The sequence below is a fragment of the Spea bombifrons genome, chromosome 5 (genome assembly GCF_027358695.1).
Source record: "Spea bombifrons isolate aSpeBom1 chromosome 5, aSpeBom1.2.pri, whole genome shotgun sequence".
Lineage (NCBI taxonomy): Eukaryota > Metazoa > Chordata > Amphibia > Anura > Pelobatidae > Spea > Spea bombifrons.
Window position 1 is genome coordinate 19077270 of NC_071091.1, and position 20124 is coordinate 19097393.

The following is a 20124-nucleotide window of genomic DNA, read 5'->3' on the forward strand; positions in this document are numbered from 1 at the left end:
GATGTTTATTGCATTGTCTGCTTACCTTTAAGTAATCAGAAATAACTACTCCTAAATCACTTTCTTCCATTGTCACTGACAAAACAGCATCCCCAACGCTATATTCTGCCTTGGGATTTTTATGATCCAAGTTCATTATATTATATTTATCAACATTAAGCTGCAGCAGCCACACTCACCACCATTCTTCTAATTTACTTTTGCCATTTGATTTGCTCCACCCGGAAGGGCTACCCTGTTACATCTGCAAAAAGTAAGGGTCCAAATACTGATCCCTGAGGTACCCCACTGGTAACACATCCGTGGACTGAATATACACCATAAGCTATAACCTTCTGCCTCCTATCACTCAACCATTGCCTTATTCATTCAACTATTTTGACATACAAACACAAAAACTGCAATTTATTTGTCTTCTATGGGGACAGTGTTGAATGGCTTGCTGAAATCTAGAGAAACAGTCCCTCCCTGGTCTATTATCTTAGTTAGCCCTGTAGTAAACACATGCTGTTTCTGATCATACAAACCCTTTATTTTCAGGTATTTAACAATTCTATAATTTTGCATGGCTTCCATTAATTAGCCAACTATTGACCTAAGATTAATTGGTCTGTAGTTGGCCGAGTCTTCCCTGCTAGAGAAGGGGTGTTCAGAAGACATGGGGTCTCAAGAACTGTACACAATACTCAAGGTGAGGTCTGACCAAAGATTTGTAATGTGGCAGAACCACCTCTCTCCTTCTGCTGCTAATATCTCTAGAACTGCTTCCCAAGAAGATTAAAAACTAGGTATTCTTAAATTTACTTTCATACCTCAGTCTTCTAAATGTATTCAGTCACAGCTTAAACATAAGATGCATGTTATAAATGTTATCTTCTTTCTTACGTTTAATTCAGCAGAGGGCTGGCACCTTCTGGCCCGGGGGCAAGTAAAGACAATGGGACTTCCAGCTAAAATAAACACATACAAAAACACCAGTGCCACATTCTAATGCCATCACTTAACTTGCAAGGAGCCTGTATTCAGAACAGCTTGTAGTGTGTGCAATCTATTGCACTACTTACATGGGGTCATGTGTCACAGATCCCATCTTCCATGAGCCGGTCAGCCCATTTGGAATGGCCTTTGAAAAATATAGACTGATTCAAGGAGCAACTGCCCCCAAGACCAGCTTATCCCTGGTCCAATTATATTTACAGTGGATTTATCAGTTTTCTAAATTCAGCATTTTACAGCTCTATCACTAATTAAGCTCAATAATGGTGTCTGCAGTTTTAAAAACTGTTTTTGAAAAATATATAAAAAAAAAAACTTCTTTTCACATTGTTTACAGCCAACACATTTAAAAGTTGTGAGCTGAATAATAATACCTTATTTTTGGATGTTATCCTGAACAACCATATCTCATTTCCCTTTAGACCTTTAAAGAGCCAAATTGCATGCATTTTATAGCTCTAATTTTGTTGTGTCTTTTGTTTTAGTTAAGAAACTGTCTTTTAAGCTCACATGCATTTGATAAAAAAACTCTAATGGTTAATTTGTGTAATTTAGAGCATTTATCTGCTAAACTGCCCTTTATTATGGAATTTAAACATGCATGAGATAGACATATGTTTATCCTGAATCTACAACGAGCCCAATTACTGACTAAGGTTTTCCAGCAAGAAAAAAAGACTTGGTGGGCTGAATGGTTCTTCTCTGTCATCAAATTCTATGTTTCTGGTAAAATTAATAGTCTATAGTGCATGGGGAAAAGCTGGTTAGGTAACAAAAGAGAGGGAATGATTTTTTCAGAGAACTCATAGGCAGACAATGAAACAAACAGGGTGCTGGATTGTAAGACTAGAGGCATTAGTAGCAGAAAGAGGCCACTTTCCAGATCCCCAGTCAGACCTCATCTATAACTATGTGCAGCTTTGGAGAGCCCATTATCTAGAAGTATATAGAAACCCCAAAGATTGACGGAATGTTTATATAATTCAACAACTTGTTGAAGTTTTCTTTGGGTTAGATGTACTCAAATGTCTTTTTCAAAGACAAAATATTTCATTCCCACCATAGTCTTAAAATGGATCACTATGTGAAGAACCACTTAGCAACATAGTGTAATGGAAGGTACAGCCAACTTTCTTTCAAGGCTGGACAGTAACATGGTGTGAATCATCTACTTGTTCACTCTGTGAGAATGTCTGATATCATACCATGTGTTTTAACACCACATCAGCCTCTTCTGTTTAGATAACTTTTTATTAAAATCTAGATTTTCAAAGTGGATTTCCAAAACACAAAAATGTTAATCATTTTGGACAGTACCTTAAAAGATCAGTTCATCTTTGTGAAATTTGACTTCCATCAGCAAACAACAAACATAATATATTGTCTAAGAGCTACAGCCCATCAACATCTGTGGCTAAACCAACTCAAAAATATTGTTTTTCATTAGACTGAATTCACAAACACAATCATAAATTTGAGATTAAATGCTAATATGTCTTAATTCATAAAATTACATTTTCAATCCATACATGTAGTGGTATATATGGGACATGTATAATTGTTTACTAAATCAACACTACTGGGCCCTGTACAGTCTATGGTTGTGCGCACTACATGCAAGACTGGGAAATCTGGAACTAAGAGTCCCCAGAGCCACTGCCCCCTTCACAGCAACATTAACTCACCAGTGCTTAGCAGCTATTCTAGTATTAATAGAATAGGCTTCATAATCTTACCCTATTGACAAATAATCTAAGGTAATATAATACTGTAAAAGAAACATGGACATGTTGCAGTAACAAAGCAGTCTTTGGGCAAATCAATTGTTTATTGTTAAGGTATATTCCATTCTTACATTATTTTCCTTCCGACTAATGATAATGATTCGTTTAAGGTTCACTAAAAATCACCCTATTCAAAGAAGCATACAATGTAGCCCCCTGACATCCTCAAATCTTCATCCTAAATTTCTCCAAATCACTTCTGTTACCTTGCCCAAGTAGTTCCTTTAAAACGGTTTTAAACACCCCCCCAAACTACCTAATAGGTTTTAAGCTTGCAAGACCATAGTTCTCTTCTGTACCGATATGTCTTAAAGTACGTTAATGCTATTACTACAGAGTCTGCCAGCACCATATAAATAAATCATAAAGCACTCACCACTGTCCGCCTCATTCTTGTGTACTCAATAAACAGTTAAATACATAATTGGCAACCCCGCAGTTCAGGCAGATCAAGGCAGCATGTTTCAGATTATCTCTCCTTTGTGAGAAAATTAATGACCCTAACTCATATAGATGAGAAGGCACTAATGATATATTTACTTCCTTAGCTTTGGTGCCTCTGTGATGTGATAACATCTGATAGTCTTTGAATAGCTGTTGGTGGCTTAGACAGCTACTTAAACAACCAAAATGTATCCCTTGTCTCTGATAATTAGTGGTAACAGCATTTTTTGTGCTGGGAAGGGCATAAAAGTCAAGACTTACTTCCTCTTTAGAAATTTGGAATTATTGCCTCTCTAAAGCATTGGCGAGAACATGTTATCCAATATTTCAACTAAATAAATATCCTTACAAACACAAATTATACTCCTTAAGAATAGAGGATGAGTAAAAATAGAGAACAGAACAAAATGTATTTGTTTTCATATTTTTTAAGCCTTGACTTAACGAATCTAAACACGGTGTTCCAGTTAATGAAAATAACCATATGGCAATGAAATTCCATGATTTGCCAACAAACTCAACCTCAACCTTTTCTTCATTTTATAAAATAAAATATTTCACATTTAAAAAACTCATAAAAATAAAACCTTCCACTCAAAGGGAATCTAATTAGACATATTGACATTGCTTCTTTTATAACTGGGTTAGGAGACTCCATAGGGAGACCCCTGTAGCCAACTGGCAGCCAGCCCATTTAACAGTATTGTTGGCTCGCAAAAGAGTTGCAGGAGCCCTTTATTTATTTACAAAGGACTTTAACATACATTTCTTCATTGGTTAGACTGCATGGGAAGCACTAGACTACCAGTTTACTCGCCAGCTAATATGTAGTTGTATTTGCTTTGGTAAGACTGGTACTGGAATAAATAATTGTCAGCGTTGTTCTCAGAAAATGTGGACAAATGTGTCCGAAAACAGAGTTGTCCACAGTATCTTGGTGTGAAAACGATATAGGCCGTACAGTAGGGGAGGGCTGGCAGCCTAAGGCCTGGGGGGCAAGTCAAGTGAAGTGGCTCCGCCCCCTCGCAGTCACCTTTCACCCCTCACGCTGCTCCCATCACTATGCGGCCATCAGACTGCTGGAAAACTTATCTAAACGGCCGCTGGGTGCTGATGCCACCGGCCAGAGCTACTTTAATCCTTTTTTTTATTTATTTAATATGCCAGATCGGCTTGCCATATTAAAAATAAATAAATAAAGTATTAAAGTAGTGCTGGCCGGCAGCATCAGCACCCAGCGGCCGTTTAGATTCGATTTCCAACAATCTGATGGCCGCATAGTGATGGGAGCAGCGTGAGGGGTGAAAGGTGAGTGCGAGGGGGCGGAGCTTTCACCCCTCACGCTGCTCCCATCACTTGGCGGCCATCGCATACGGCCGCTGGGTGCTGATGCCGCCGGCCGGCGCTGCTTTAATACTATTTTTTTTTTCATGTAATAGCCGATCCGGCTTGCCATACTAAATTTAAAAAAAAAGTATTGAAGTAGTGCCGGCCGGCGGTATCAGCACCCAGCGGCCCAGCCCGCCCCTGCCGTATAGGCTAATGCCTGTTCCAGGTTCCCGCAGCTGCTGCACCAAACAGATTAAAATCGTACAAGCACGGCAGACAATTTTCCCCATTTCATGCACGCGGGATTGTGTATAAACAAATACAGCTAACAGATGAAGAAGGACGCAGCCAGGGTAAACACTTCTATTCCACGGACAAATTTAAGAATCAGATGCATAAAATGAAATTTCATACCTATTAGTTTTAAAAAAGCAGCAAAAAAAAAAGAAAACTCATCTGTAACTGCATTTTTTATATATTCAAACCCAACTTTATGATCAGTAGCTCTACCATTTAAATTTAAAGTTCACACAGTAAAAGCATTCCATATTACGGAAATAGCAAAAATTAGTATATAAATTAGAGGCAGTTTATTTAATATGCAAGGGCCTATAGAGGTTTGTGGAAAAAAGGCCTCAAATAAAATGCTTCATTCTTGGCTTCAAAGCTTCTTGAACATTTACAGTGCTGATTACCATTTGTTAGTCATACGTAAACATCTGTTTTTAAACAGTACAAGCCAGTCACACATTCCAAACACCATCTGGAAGCATGCCATGATTTTTAGAATGCTCGTCAGAAAATACATGTTACAGGATTTTTTTGGCCAGGATAATGTAGATATACTGATATGGTAAGATGTAGACTTACCATAGTATTATTACCGTTAATATTATTAAAAACAACTCATAAGACAAATATACGTAAAATGAGTTAAATTAAAACCTGGCAGTTCACATTTTTGTTATGTTAGTTGTTAATTAGCGTTGTTAATATTTGTTGTCCCACTTGTCCCTCTTTATGAAGATTGGTCTCTTTTTGGAGATAAATCCTACTGTCCCTCTTCCCTTACCGAACATCCCTCTTTTCTTGGAGCTCAGTATGCTTGGTGCACATGGATCCATCATGGTGTCCCACAGTTCTAAATCTCACAATAATATATATTAAATTACCACCAGTAAGTAGCAAGTGCACATAAACAGTATTGATAAAGCCTGGTCCCCTAGCATCCCCCCAAACAAATGCATCCCTCTTTCGCCATTTGTAATTTTGTAAGGTATGTAGTATTGGACACTCGTCCAACACACCTCCACGTTCATGTTTTCTTCACCAGTCTTAAAATGTTAAAGATACAAGAGACCAGCCAATCATGAAATATTAACTAAAGCCTGGTTTATGCTGGTAAATATTATTATATTATATACCAGCATATTATAATATTATAATATTATTATTATTTGAAAGCAAAAACTGAAATGATAATAAGAAATGTGAAACCAGATACCAAGGGTCACTCAAGTGTGAGCTCAGTTTTCTATAATGACATTCACTAAGGTTCTAGTTTTCCCACCAAACTTGTCATCATCAGTAGAGCAAAGTATTCTCAAGTTTCAGTGAGTTCAAAATCATCAAGTTGCACCAATGGTCAAGCCACTAAGAAACTTGAATCGAACTAGGGATACAACCCTTTGAATTTCAACTCCCAGTGATCTAAGTTAAGATGCAGCATGGGTTATGGAATGAGGCAGCTGTACAATACTGCTGGTAGTATCATAATAATAATAATAATAATAATAATAATAATAAAGATAAAGGCTTTTTTGCTTCAAACTGTGTCACCTGCTTTGTAAGGCAAACACAAATAGTCACAATGAAGCTTATTTTAAATTGTGGGTAAGAATGCATTTATTAGATCTGTCTTTTTTATTACTACATTAAGTGGCTATAAAGTGGCTGTATCCCTAGGGGACAAAAGATGGTGTATCCCTAGAAGGACAAAATAGTAAAATGTAACAGGTCAGGGAACATGCAAAAATGACAGTGGTGCTTTAGTGAATCTTCCAGATGCAATGCTTTGAAACAAATACTTTGTTATATAACAATATATTTATATATATATATATATTTGCTAAATAATAAAAAAACAAAGCTAATAAGTCGACCTAAAAGGTAATTATAACAACATGTTTTATAGAACTAGAGTATATGTTATCTTTTGCAATAAGACGTTGAAAAAGAATATGAAATTTACAGGAAAACTGGAACAACTACGAGAATTTAACTTATACAGCTAGAAAAGGTCCACTCTGACTTAACAGAGGAAAAAGCTTTCTGGTAGTTAAGAATAAGTTACTGGGTATGATGATTGAAGGTGCGTTGCTGTTTCTTCAAATAACTCAGCAATTGTCTGGTTGTTAAATCAGTTTATGTGTGGTATACATCTGTGATCATGAGTTTTCTTTATATGTTATTGTTCAGATTATGGGTTCAAGCTCAAAATGTAATTACGTGTGCTGCAGGAATAAAACATGCCTTGTCTTGAAGAGGATGCAGATTGACAACAATAATGGGGGATCTCAAACGGTAATGAAAGCTTAAGAAATTGATGAAAAGCTCAAAATGTTGCTGCAGGATTTGTGGTTTCCTGATCATACTTTGCCCACCATTGTAAAATATCATAGATAGATAGATAGATAGATAGATAGATAGATAGATAGATAGATAGATAGATAGATAGTGTGACGGAAGCCTCCATCACTGGGGCCATTGGAGAAGCCTGACTGCCAGCCTCCTCCCTATTGACTATGGGCCCTGGGTTTGTAGAGACTTCTGTGGCTACCCCCAGCAGTATCATCTCCTCACTAGCTGAGGGGATTATCTCCAGCAGACAGCCAGGGTCTGCCACCAGGGAGTGACCGCCATTGTTTTAGTCTAATGTATAAATCAGTCTCCCCCACCTATTGTATTGTTAATCCCGTTACTGCCCCTGTTGTCTCTGGGAGGCAGATTAAGGGGGTTGTTTGTGTCCCAATATCTTGTTTTATGTAAATGTGTGTTTTGCTGGATATATCCAGCTCTGTGTGTGTGAAATAAATCAGTCTTCGTTTGGTTTTACCCTACACTGAGTCTCGGCGAGTGACTGGGGAACCGGGGAAAGTGTGTTGTCCCAGGCTAAGGGAGCACAAGACAGCGGAGGCAGTCGGTCGGACTAGCCAGCTCCGTGACAGATAGATAGATAGATAAATATTTGAATTTCTCTGTATTCTGTGATTGTTGTATACTTCTTGATTACAAGCAATGATCCCATGCTGTCTAAAGACTTTGCTCATTTCCTCCGGCATGAAGACCTACCTACTTTCAATAAGTTACCCTTACTACGGGATTTCAGTGGAACATGGATCAAGATGGTGTTATGGCAGCATGTTGGATTAGTATGAACTGCTAGATATATTAGTATATATTTTACTTATATACTGTCAACGGATCCAATGTTGAAGAATGATATAGTCAGTCTCAATATAGTCAACTGCAAATTGACACATAATGTTAGAAAGTTTAGCATTAAAGCTCACAAAGGATGTTTCCCAATTAGTAAGTGAATTTACATTTAAATTAAATAGAGATTAAATATACATGCTTTATCTCAGAAATGCCATAAACAACCCTGGAATGAACAAGTCCAAAACAAAGTTTGATTTATTTCTTATTTTACAAAAATGTGGTTATGTTCCTTTCATAATAACATTTTGTTTCACTGTGTTCATGCACACACTGACCAACAATGGTTTGTGTGGAGCTGGTCATACAATATATGTGAGCAGCCAGAACCAAAGTGGGTAAGGTAAGGGGAGAGAGAGGGTGTGTGTGTGTATGCTAAAGTGTATGTGTGTTAGCATGAATGTGCAAGTGTGTGTTAGCCAGAGTATGTTAGCATGAGTGTATAAATGTGTGTCAGCTTGAGTGTATAAGCTTGTGTAAGTGTGATAGCATGTGTTTACATGTGTGCCATTGTGTATATGAGTTACCTGGGGCTGATGGGGCTGTCTGGCTTTATGTCCCCTTTAGGTCAGAAGGTACCAGCCCTCCTCTGGCAAGACATAACAATGAATGTATAACATAACAATATTTACTTACAAAAACAAAAAGGGTCTGCTCAAACAAGCTTAACATCTAAAAGTGGTACTCCCCCTAAGTGTAGCCCAGTGCACACATTAGTTCAATAAATAGTTGCTGGATATAAATCTATTTCTATTGCAGAAGAGAGAACGATGAGCTAGAGGTGGTTGGAGGAAGGGAGTTAGTTTAGGGATCCTAAGAGGTGGATCTTCAGGGATTTCTTTAAAGGACTGAAGGCAAGAAGATAGTCGGATAAGCCGAGGAATCCAAAAGCAAGACAAAGTGTGGTTTACAATTATACAGATGTTTTCATTCCTGCCAGAACAGAATCCCACTCGGAATTTATGGTAAATAACAGAAATAAGAGAAAACATCTGCTACAGATCATTTTAAAGCTCTTCATTTCTAGATAGTAAACATGTAGGGCCATGGAGCAGGACTTAAGAATGTCAATTACTACGGCCATGCTTAGTTGTCCTTGCACATATCACCCAACATTTGAAATGTCTATGAAGGAGAATTTTATTTTAGGCAGTGTGGCTAGCGGTGGGGCTTTACCAAGACATTTTATGTGACTTTGCATCAAATTGAACTAAGTAAGGCAGTTTTGTTTATAGATATTTTTACTGTTTATATTGACAGTATTATTGTGGCCTTTTTGGTGTAGAACATTGTGGGAGAGTAGGATATTAGGGGCAGAGTAATTTGTGTTTAAGATCCATCAACCCTACTTAGTGCAGCCCACATTACTTAAAAATGTAATCTATTTCTTTCTGTAGCCTACATTATATTGAACAATGTGACACGGCGGCCTCATTTTCCATTTACCTGTAGATTAGCCTGTCTTGTCATTGACACATTTGGGGCACCACTGTGCTGGAGAAGAATGAGTTGGCAGCCTCACTATTCTTGGTTTGTTCATAATTTTAAATGAGAGCATGTTTAATGTCGAACAATTGCCTGAAGAGAACAAAAACCTGTAAATTGGGAGGTTTTTCTTTTTTTTTTTTTATAGCTAAAAGAGGGCTACCATTTCTTTATTTACAGCTATTTTCTTTTTAGTGGATGATTTAATGCAAGGCTCCAAGCAGCACTAAAAGTCAAAAACGTTGACTCACAAAGCCCCACAATTTTTACATAATTATTTAAAACCTCTCTAAGCTTGCAAGTCTAAACAAAAAGTATTTATGCTACAAATAAACCTAAGTTAAATAAAAAAAAAAAAAAAGAGCAAGCAGGATTAGAAAATACATGAAAGTAAGATAAATAAGGTACAGACAGCAAGTCTTCAGTAAATGACAGGATCTTTGATGGTTCTAGGTAAAAAGGAACTGGGAAAGGAAATGGTTCTTCACCACAAATCCTATCTTTCATGATTAAGTAACAAAGAGATACATTTAATGAGTTGCAGGCCGTTAACATTAGCAACACATAATTACATTTCAGGCCCAAAAAAACAACAGGTTTGCGCATACATAATTTAAGTAAAGTATATTGGTTAAAATGAGAGTCATAAGCTATTATGTAACAGTAATATATTATGTCAGTATGAAATGGTAATACACTGTGCTTAGATTTAAAAAGAAAATCTTTTATATAAAGCAGCGAGAATGTAATTTTATTGAAATTATATGAGAATAATGCTTTTAACTTAAACAATGAATATGCAGATATACAAACAACAGATAATAACGGGATTTATTCAATCCGACTGATTTAAGTAACCCGGTTTAACCACCTTTCAGCTTTTGAAAAACTGCCAGCAGGTAAGGGTCAGACTGAGTATCTATATACTTTTATTTTAATGTTCATCTTTTGATACAATAAAACATTTTTCAAACAATATAGAATATAGAGTTTCTGTTCTTTCTTCACCCAGCTCCATGGAGACAAACTAACAACAAGAGCATTTAGAGGTCAGATGCAGAAATCTAAGGTGTGTAAAAGTGGTGTTAAAAGGAAGTGAAAGCTACTTTAAGAATCACCTTTGTGATTCTCATAACAGCCCCCAAGACCATTTGATAGACATCTCCAATAGAAGACAAAAAGACTCTCTAATACAAGTTTGTGAGCTTCCTGTCTAGGCCATCTAAAGCAGATACTGTTCTTCTTTACATTATGAACCTAGAAGTAGTATAAATAAAATTGTATTATCTGGAAATTAACTTGACCCATGCACCTGCCTAATACCACCTGTCACAAGGTCTTCCTTAACTCGGTGGGGCAGGACACTAACTGTCCTGCTACACCACCCCATCTCCTATTGGGCAAGATTCTAACCTCTAACACATCTCACCACCATCAAGCCCATATGGCCATATGGTCTCTGCCTACCTAGTCAAATATTCACTTGAAACCGTAACCTTTACAAGTGGGACCTCTTGGCCAAAAAACAAAACATTCAGTCCTTCAAAGAAAAAGGAGGGGGGCAGGAATCTTCTGATTTCAGGTCATGAAAAATACCCAATTGTGTATATTTCTTTCCTTTTCCAACCAAGTTCAAAACTTCTCCTACTACCATGCTAAAAAAAAAAAAAAGATATGATTAATAATGTACTATTATTAATAATAATCATTAGTGGCAGTTTAAGATTCAATAAAATCCTTAGAGACTTAGTATACTAACAATGAATAAGAACGTCTCTTGTCTAGTGCTGTAAGTTCTTTACCTCGACATCTTGATGGAATTAAGGTCATACCAGGAATCCTATCAACACATACACATATAAGAACAATGTGTGGTTTACAGATCTATCAAGGTTTCTAGATGTTGACATGTCTAAGACCAGAGATAGGTTATACGTCTAATCAGTTAGATTGAAGCATACTCCAGAGAGGAAGTATCATACTGTTTGAAAATGTGTGCTTGATTTGAGTGGGATTCTCTTTGATCCCAGGAGACAAAAAAGGTTAGTTCACCGACGGAAATTCTTTGTTCTTAATTATATTGTAATAGTTTTTTTTTCAACTAGATTTTGTCCCAATAACTGCAGTTTAAAAAATCAGAATTCATTTCCTTTAAAGCAATATTAACAAAATCATACAGTTATATTTTTAGTTCACATGTAGGGAAGCTATTGTTGTTTTCTGTCTCAGATTATTATTATTATTATACATATGGTAGACTTGATGTTTTAAAAAAATGTCTGTGCCGTTCTACACAGGCAAAACATGAATTGCTCTTTTTAGCACCATAAGTATGTAATCTGCAGATGATCTGTTAATTTAAGTTCTATGGCAACAAGCTCATCAATGGATGCTTCTGTGTGACAATAAAGCATTCCCAGACACACTACTAAGAATGCATTTTGTTGTAAGGATGCAGTTATGTGGAGTTTGTGTTTGCTAATCCATAAAAAAACACAATTAACGTATTACCGTATTTGCTCAATTGCTCAATTGCTCAAAAGACGACCCCCCAAAATTTGAATATCAATTTAGAAAAAAAGAGCCTGAATATAAGACTACCCTATAGGAAAAAAAGTTTTACTAGTAAATATTAATTCTATTTTTTCATATTTAATAAAAACTATGATTGAGATAAATGATTTTTTTGTTTTTATTACCTTTTATTTGCCACTCTGCCCCCAGTTATGCACATCTGCCCCCCAGATATGCCTTATACCCCTATATGCCAATCTGCCTACCTAATAAGCCACTCTGTTCCAAATATGCCTTTTAACCCCCTATTTGCCACTCTGACCCCAGAAATGCCTTATACCCCCTATATGCCACACTGCCTCCCTAATAAGCCACTCTGCCCACAGATATGCCTTTAACCCCCTATTTGGCACTTTGTCGCTCAGATATGCCTTATACACCCATATATGCCACTCTGCCTCCCTAACATGCATTTTCACCCCCTATTTGCCACTCTGCCCCCACAGACATGCCTTATGTAAGGAACCAACTTGGTCCGTACACTTCTACCCTTGGTATAAAATAGCCCATTAATGTTCCCTGAGGGGCACAACACATTGCTAGGACTCCTGGTAGAAAGGTTGTTGTGTGGTGGCTAAACCCCTATGAGTTTAAATTCAAGGGAATATTTTTGTTCATTTGTGTACAACATGATCCCCACATCAGGAGGGTGCATTTTTCATAAGTTTGATATTCAATATAACGTTTTACCTAAAAAATCATGTGTTGCCAGGAATAGACCAAAAAAGGTTTATTTATCAATATATATCATTTATTAGATTTTAGTCCTTTGATTGCTCTTCTAAAAATGTAGTTCTTGACCTTAACATTAATTATTTATATTTTAAGTGCTGTAGTTGACAATACGTTGATTTTCAGGTCACATAAAGATAGTTTGCAGTGTTCCTTTCTTGTAAAAATGTTCTTCTCTAAAGAGAAATGAATGGTATTTCTGTCCGTGAGGGTCATGGAAGGAAATTGTATGCTACCAAGCACCAGGCCCATAAAGCATATGCCTAAAAGGATGATGTTTTATACATTCAGTAGAACACATTCCATCGTATTGAGTCTGTCTCTATTTAACTAATTTGGAAGTCATATTGACCTGATAATGAATGGGAGTCTTTAGTTAAACTCACCTTTCATTAAGCCAACATAGAAAAATATGTCCTTAGAGGACATCACCATCCTTGAATTGTGAGAGTCATCCAATGGACTCAAACCCATACAATTCAAAACCATAGAGAATAAGCCACTATAGGATTTTTACCGGGTATCCTGACAATAAACTGTGCCCCAGGAAATGTTAATAAACTAACTTTGATAACTGACGATAACCTCAGAAGTTTTTCTTGGTCAAATATTATTATTATTATTATTATTATTATTATTATTATTATTATATAAATATATTGGTCAAATAAAATGTATCAACTACTAAATACTCCATTCTCTATCTATACAATATCTTTTGTCACATTTGTCACACGAGGAACGCTAAATGGTAGTGACCTGCGCCACTTGCCCAACTTGCCAGATGAGCAGATATGGGTAATAATGATGGATCAGACTACTGAATGATTAATTGTAGATTTACACCCTTGCTAAGTTAGTAAACTTTTAAATCACAGTAATTTGATATTTTAGTAATTTTACATATTTTATGTTTCTTACAATAAATTACATTTCAGCATTGTTAGTGCTCTGGCACATATATGGTTAAAAATAACAAAAGCAAGTCATTTACCAGAAACGGGGATAGTGTGATATCTTGTATGGATTTTTTAAGTAAAGAAAAAGCTTTCTAGAAACAGCCTTCTGCAGTCCAAAAACAGTAATTTCATAAAATTGGTGTAATTATTTTGTAGATTAAACTATAAAACAGACAGTTGCTATGACAATCACTGTTTGTCAAAAAGGCACAATTACTTTGATTTGGGTTACAATTATAGGGACTGTATGAGTTCTCCATGCATAGCTTCTGTTTTGATGTCATATAACTAAAAAAAGGTAAAGACAGAAATACACAAATTAAAAATGAACAACAGCATCCGTGATCCAGATATGTACAGCATATTTCCCACATTTTGGTGGCCTAGAACTTAATCTAAATCAATCTTTTCAACATAGTGATTGCTGTATACATCAGAATCTACATATTCTAGTTAGATGTTAAGATCAAAATTTCACATCCAGAGTTTGTAATAATGTTGATAACTTATTTTATAATTTGTTTTCAGAATGTGAGGATCATGGGTATAAAGGGGCACAGAAAGTCAGGAACAGGACTCAAAACGGGGGGGGGGGCTAGGATGGGAAGTTAGTGAGATAGGTATGGTCTGGAAGCACTGGGGTAACTACAGGGGTCATACCTTTAGGGGGCCCGGTGCAACCTCTTCTTCCTGTCTCCTCGTACCGGTTCAAAATAGTTTAGAAAGGGCCTTTCTGACCTGGACCACACTAATACAGGTTGGAAGGGCCCTTTCTAAACTATTTAGAAACCGGCATGGGGAGACAGAAACGTTTCGGGGTCACATTGGGTCACGTGACCTCGCGGTGAAACCAAGGCTGCCCGCAGCCAAAAGAGAAGCTGCAGGAGCGATGAAAGGTAGGCGGGGACAGGAGGTGGGATATATATGTATATTTATGTATGTATATGTACGTGTGTGTGTGTGTGTTTGAGCATGGATGTGTATGTGTGTGAGCATGGATGTGTACGTGTGTGTGTGAGCATGGATGTGAAATTGTGTACGTGGGGTGAGGTGGAGCATGTGTTAGTATGAGTGTGTGTGTGATTTGTGTAAGTGTGTTTACATATGTTGTATGTTGGAAGGAGGGGGCAATGAAGGGACAGACTAGTTGTGTGGGGGCAATGATGGCACAGACCAGCTGTTGAAGTTGGGGGTCCCGGGGCAATTTTTCGCACCAGGGCCCCCATGGTCTCTAGTTACGCCCCTGTCTGGAAGGGTTCTCTCTTTTCTGTTTTCTTCTTCTTCCGATTGCTAGATTGTTTATGATGTTATCTTGCTGATCAGTCCGATCGTATGAAATAGAGATTACAGACATCGGACACATGCCCACAGTTCACCATGGTTGACATGGGGTGGTCATATGGAATACAATTGCGTTTTGTAATATGAATAACGTATGTTAATGCTCTCTAGTGATAGTGTTGGGAAATGCTTGTTGTATTAACAAGTTGTCCATGGCTGTTCCTAACTTACATGTTTTTATTGGCTTTCGTTAGGAAGTCTCAGTCGTCCATTACCACAGTTCTGTTTGCAGTCTTTGAGTAATATTCAGCATCTAGTCCAAAACCTATTATTATGTTTTTGGCCTTGACTTGTATATATCATTATATTAGCCTGTAGGCTTCAGTCCCTCCTTGAAAACACCTGCATACATACAGTATTTTGCAGATGGTCTCAAATCAGGTTATAATTATAAATGCCTCTGACAAATCTATAAATGCCTCTGATACAGCATGGGACTTTTATACAAGAATATTTGCAGGGTTATATTCCCACATTAAATATAAAGCAAGTGCTATATAATATTTTTTTATATATGTAATTTTATTGTATGATACCCAGATGTATGATTCCCAAACTACATTTTATATTTATTTAAATTTGTAGAAATGTGTACAGGTGTGAGCAAGCAATATATTGTCCTATTTTCCCCTGAATCTTTGTGTAATAAAACTGTTTGCATATGAATTTGACTGTTAGCTTGGGAATCTGATCCTATGTATAGATAATGAAGTGGTGGATATAAGTAACAGATGACACCAGACTATTCCAACTACAATGTTTCCTTAAGTTCCTGGTTACTATATTCCTATTTGATTTACATGGTGACGTGACCACCATATTTTATCATGTTAATCAGATGCCAGGAAGTATAACTATAAGTAGTGTTCTTAGCAGTCCAAGGTGTTTACTAGGACTAAATTATGCTCACTATATAAAATTATATAATAACCACAGTACAATTAAATATTAACTTAATAAGCTGTTGCCATATTTTCTTGTCAATGAATTGTGTTATTTTACTTTTTTTTGGCAAAAAAGAATGTTTGTTTCCTGTGTGGCTATAATAAAAAAAAACCTGATACTATGATATCGAGAAATCAAGGCCCACCAGCTATAAGTGAGCAGTTATTCATCTAAAGTATGGCAAAGGAATGAGATGATGCACTGGTATGAAACCTTACTCAACACCCAGAATAAAAGGCTTGAAATATAGTCATCCCTGGGGGGAATATGTATAGTAATCTAATCACTTTACCCTACATTAACTGTAAATTATAAGAGTTATGCTAAAAAAAGCTTGAGAACCACTCAACTGAGTTTGGACAGCAGCTTGGACTGAGTTTGGACAGCAACTTAATAGCCTGCCTTGTAGTACGTTCTCACTCAGGAGTGTCTCGAGCGTTAATTCAATTGTGTCCATCAACATATTAGTCAGATCATGTATGTTTCTTTTTCTGAAACATTGGGGTTCAGTGTTTCGATTTGATGGAAAAAAAAATGTGGACTGTGCCAAAATGTCTGTTAAGGGCCATGATGGACACCAAATCCCCCAAGTTCATCTTCAGAGGCTGCACTCCCTGAAGGGATATGCAACCCCTTCTCTTCCCTCCTTAAAGGAGGGCTGGATCTTTTTGGTCCTGTTATGTAGAGAAGGACCACTGGAGCATCTGAGGCTTTTTCCAGTGTTCAAAAAATCCATGTACCTTAATTAAATATTTCAGTAAATTTATAGGTCTACCTTTTAGGCTGGTAGCATAAAATTGTCTCCACCACCACATAGCCAAAAGGCTGGAACTACTGACAGATATGTGCTTGGAAGGATTCAGTGGTGTATGGTGTGCGTAACAGCAGTATCAAAACCAAATAGTGCACTATATAACCAGCACAGCTTCGCTTCTGGTGACATGTGCCCAGCAGGGCATCATCAGTTGGTATCCTTCCAGACACAAGTGAGCAAGGAAGTCCACGTCTGTTCATACAGACCCCATCTTTTTACTGGTCTCTCGAGATGCTGCTGGCAAGTGATGCTGAGCGCCAGATGTGACATCATATCCCATATTGTGCTTCCTTTATTTTGGGACAATTAGAGGAAGATCCATGATCTCCCCAACAGGCTGTGCTCCTCCATTGGCAGCATTGCGTGCACATATGTGCATGCACACACAAACAGCTTCAAGGGAACATTGGGCCAACCATTGGTTTATTCTACTGTTTATTGTACATGTTTCTTCGCAACTATAAATGAATAATCTTAGAAATGGGAAAATCCTAGATAGTTTAGAGAAGGGTTAGAAGATCTTGTGTTTTCTCATGTGTTCCAGATTAATTAACAGTCAATTACCTTAAATAGCTCTCTCAGGATGGGTGATGTGTGTGTGGATATGCTGATTAAAATGCTTAGTCGTTAACTTGACCTGGATAAAACAACAGGAAAGAAACTCCATTTCATATACACCACGAATGGTGTAGTGGTGATTTTTTTAGCTTTTTTTTTCTTGACACTCAAGAGACAATATGATGCAGCATTTTTTTTCAGAAAAATGTAACAAGCTCAGTTCAGCTTCTCATGTTATGGATCATATGCACTTAAATATGTGATGTATTCTCATTCTAAGTTGTAAATTATATAAAATAGCTGAGTTTGTGCCACTTCATACCCAAGTTCTGCCCATTCATAACCCCTCTGTTTAGTGCTAGCCTGCCTCATGTGTGGCTAGCCGTGTCCCTCCAATAAGGAGCACTTGAGGGAAACCACTTGGTGCCAGCCCTGGGAAGTCCCTATGTAAGTGTTAAATAAACACATCAAATAGGATGGCATTAATTTAAATACAACATAACATAACCTGCCAGTTTTATATCACTTGACTTTATATTGTTTATACATTTTCACTTAAATTATTATTATTTATTGTTTTATATAGTATTGATCTAGTAACAGGATTGCTTTTCTTATAGATGTAGTATTGGGATGATATAATATAACCTGTCAACTGTGTAATCCAAGCAAGTGTTCACCTGGTTCCTTCAAAACAAAATGTAATAACAAAAATAAATATTAGGCCATCTTGTGGTTACAGTTTCAATGCTCGTAGACCGTTTAAAGGGTCCCTAAATGATCTGCAGCTGATTGGGACATAGAAGGGGTTAAATATATTAATTTGAAATTCCAATTATTTGTTTGTTCAAGGCCCTACAACAGTAAAAATGTAAATCCCTCTTTGTACATGATAATTCACTTGGTGCTATTCTGCCATCTAGTGCTTATTCTCTTTTACAGCACATTTATTTATTTTCTATGATGAAAATAGTAGATGTAGGAAATGTGTTGAACCACTAGATGGCGATGAAGTCAATTCCAACTGTAGGTTGCATCTACTTAATTTGAACCCTGACACCTAAACTAATGATTGCTAAAATAACTTTTTATAATTATCCAGTTCTGTTGTATGCTCGAGACTGAAATATTGTATAAGCCTTATTCCTATGATTGTGGATGTATTGTATATTGTAACGCACCATAACACTCTCTAAACATGTGATAACATAGTACAACTTGCAGGCATGTGAAAAAAGTTGGCACACTAACCCCGGGTATGAAATGAAATAGCTTGTCTCAGAGACTTTTTCTGGCACATGTCTGCACATTTAAAATAAAAGCAAAGTAGTCTTTTAAATAAACTCACTTATTAGTATTGCAAATATATATTATAACGTTCAGTACAGAAGTCATCTTACTTCTCAAATACATAGAATGTTTGGTCATCAGAATATAAAAAATAAAAACATAACTTTTATTAAAAGTCTGAGAAACTAATTAACTGATTAACCTATTAAAAATCAAAATAGTGATTGGTTGTTTGAAGAAAGAATCCAAAACATATCAGTGCTATAGCTGTCAACAGACTCCAAAACTCTGCCTTATTTAAATATTAGAACAGTCCTACCTAAAATGCCTGTCTAGCGGGTAACTCAATAATAGAAAACTAAATTGGGATCGTACTTATCTAGTAAGTCCTGTATAGGAAAATATAATAAGCTATGCCTCTACACCAAAGTCCCCCTACTCGAAAGTATCATATTCCACTGTGCAGACTAGTAGACTTTCAAACTGTGTCAGTATCTTCAAATGCCAGCTGAGCTGAACTCTGACTGCAAGGAGCTGTCTGCTACCTACACCTGATAAAAAGGTTTAGCCATTTATTAGTCACTGATTGATAATTACAGTAACTACACAAATGCAGGTCAAAACACACGGGAGTCTGCTTACTAATGCCATGGACAGACAAATGAAACATACTGAATTAACTTGAAATACCAAGAATTATGTTGATATTGTGTCCTACTTTAAGAAAATTGATACTGCTACTAAAAGTTTTAGTATAAGTAAAGGTTGTTAGTTGCAATTTATGTAAAGGGAGAGGGGTGTGTGATAGAGGCATTTAAATATATAAAGGAATTTCACAAAGTACCAAAGAAATGTTTATTTCAAAGGAGGAGAAATGTTAGAACAAGATGCCATGATCTAAAACTAGCAGGTCTGAGGTTTAGCTATAATGTAAGAAAGTTTTACTGTACTAAGAGGGTAGTAGATAAGTGGAACAGCAACCCAGCAGAAGTGACAGAAGCTAATGTTTGCGTCTTTAAACAGGAAAACTGGGCAGACTAGATGGTCCAAATGGCTTTTGGGCCATCTTTGGATGGTTCAAAGTCTTTTTCTGTCCCAGGCCAACCAATATAGTAAAGAACTACTGGTCCAGGCAGGCTTGGAGTGATGTTTGGAGTGCCCACAATTCGGTGTATGTGTGTGTTTATTGTGTAAGGGATTGTAAGGGTTTTTTTTTGTGTTGTGACATGACTATAGGCCTAACCTGTTGTCTATCCTTGCATTAAATTTGACAATTCAGTTGTAGACTCCTGCTTCAATTTCAAACGTGCTACATATAATCCAAAATGTCTAAATCGTTATAATTTAACATGCTGGGGACATTTCTTTATGTTAT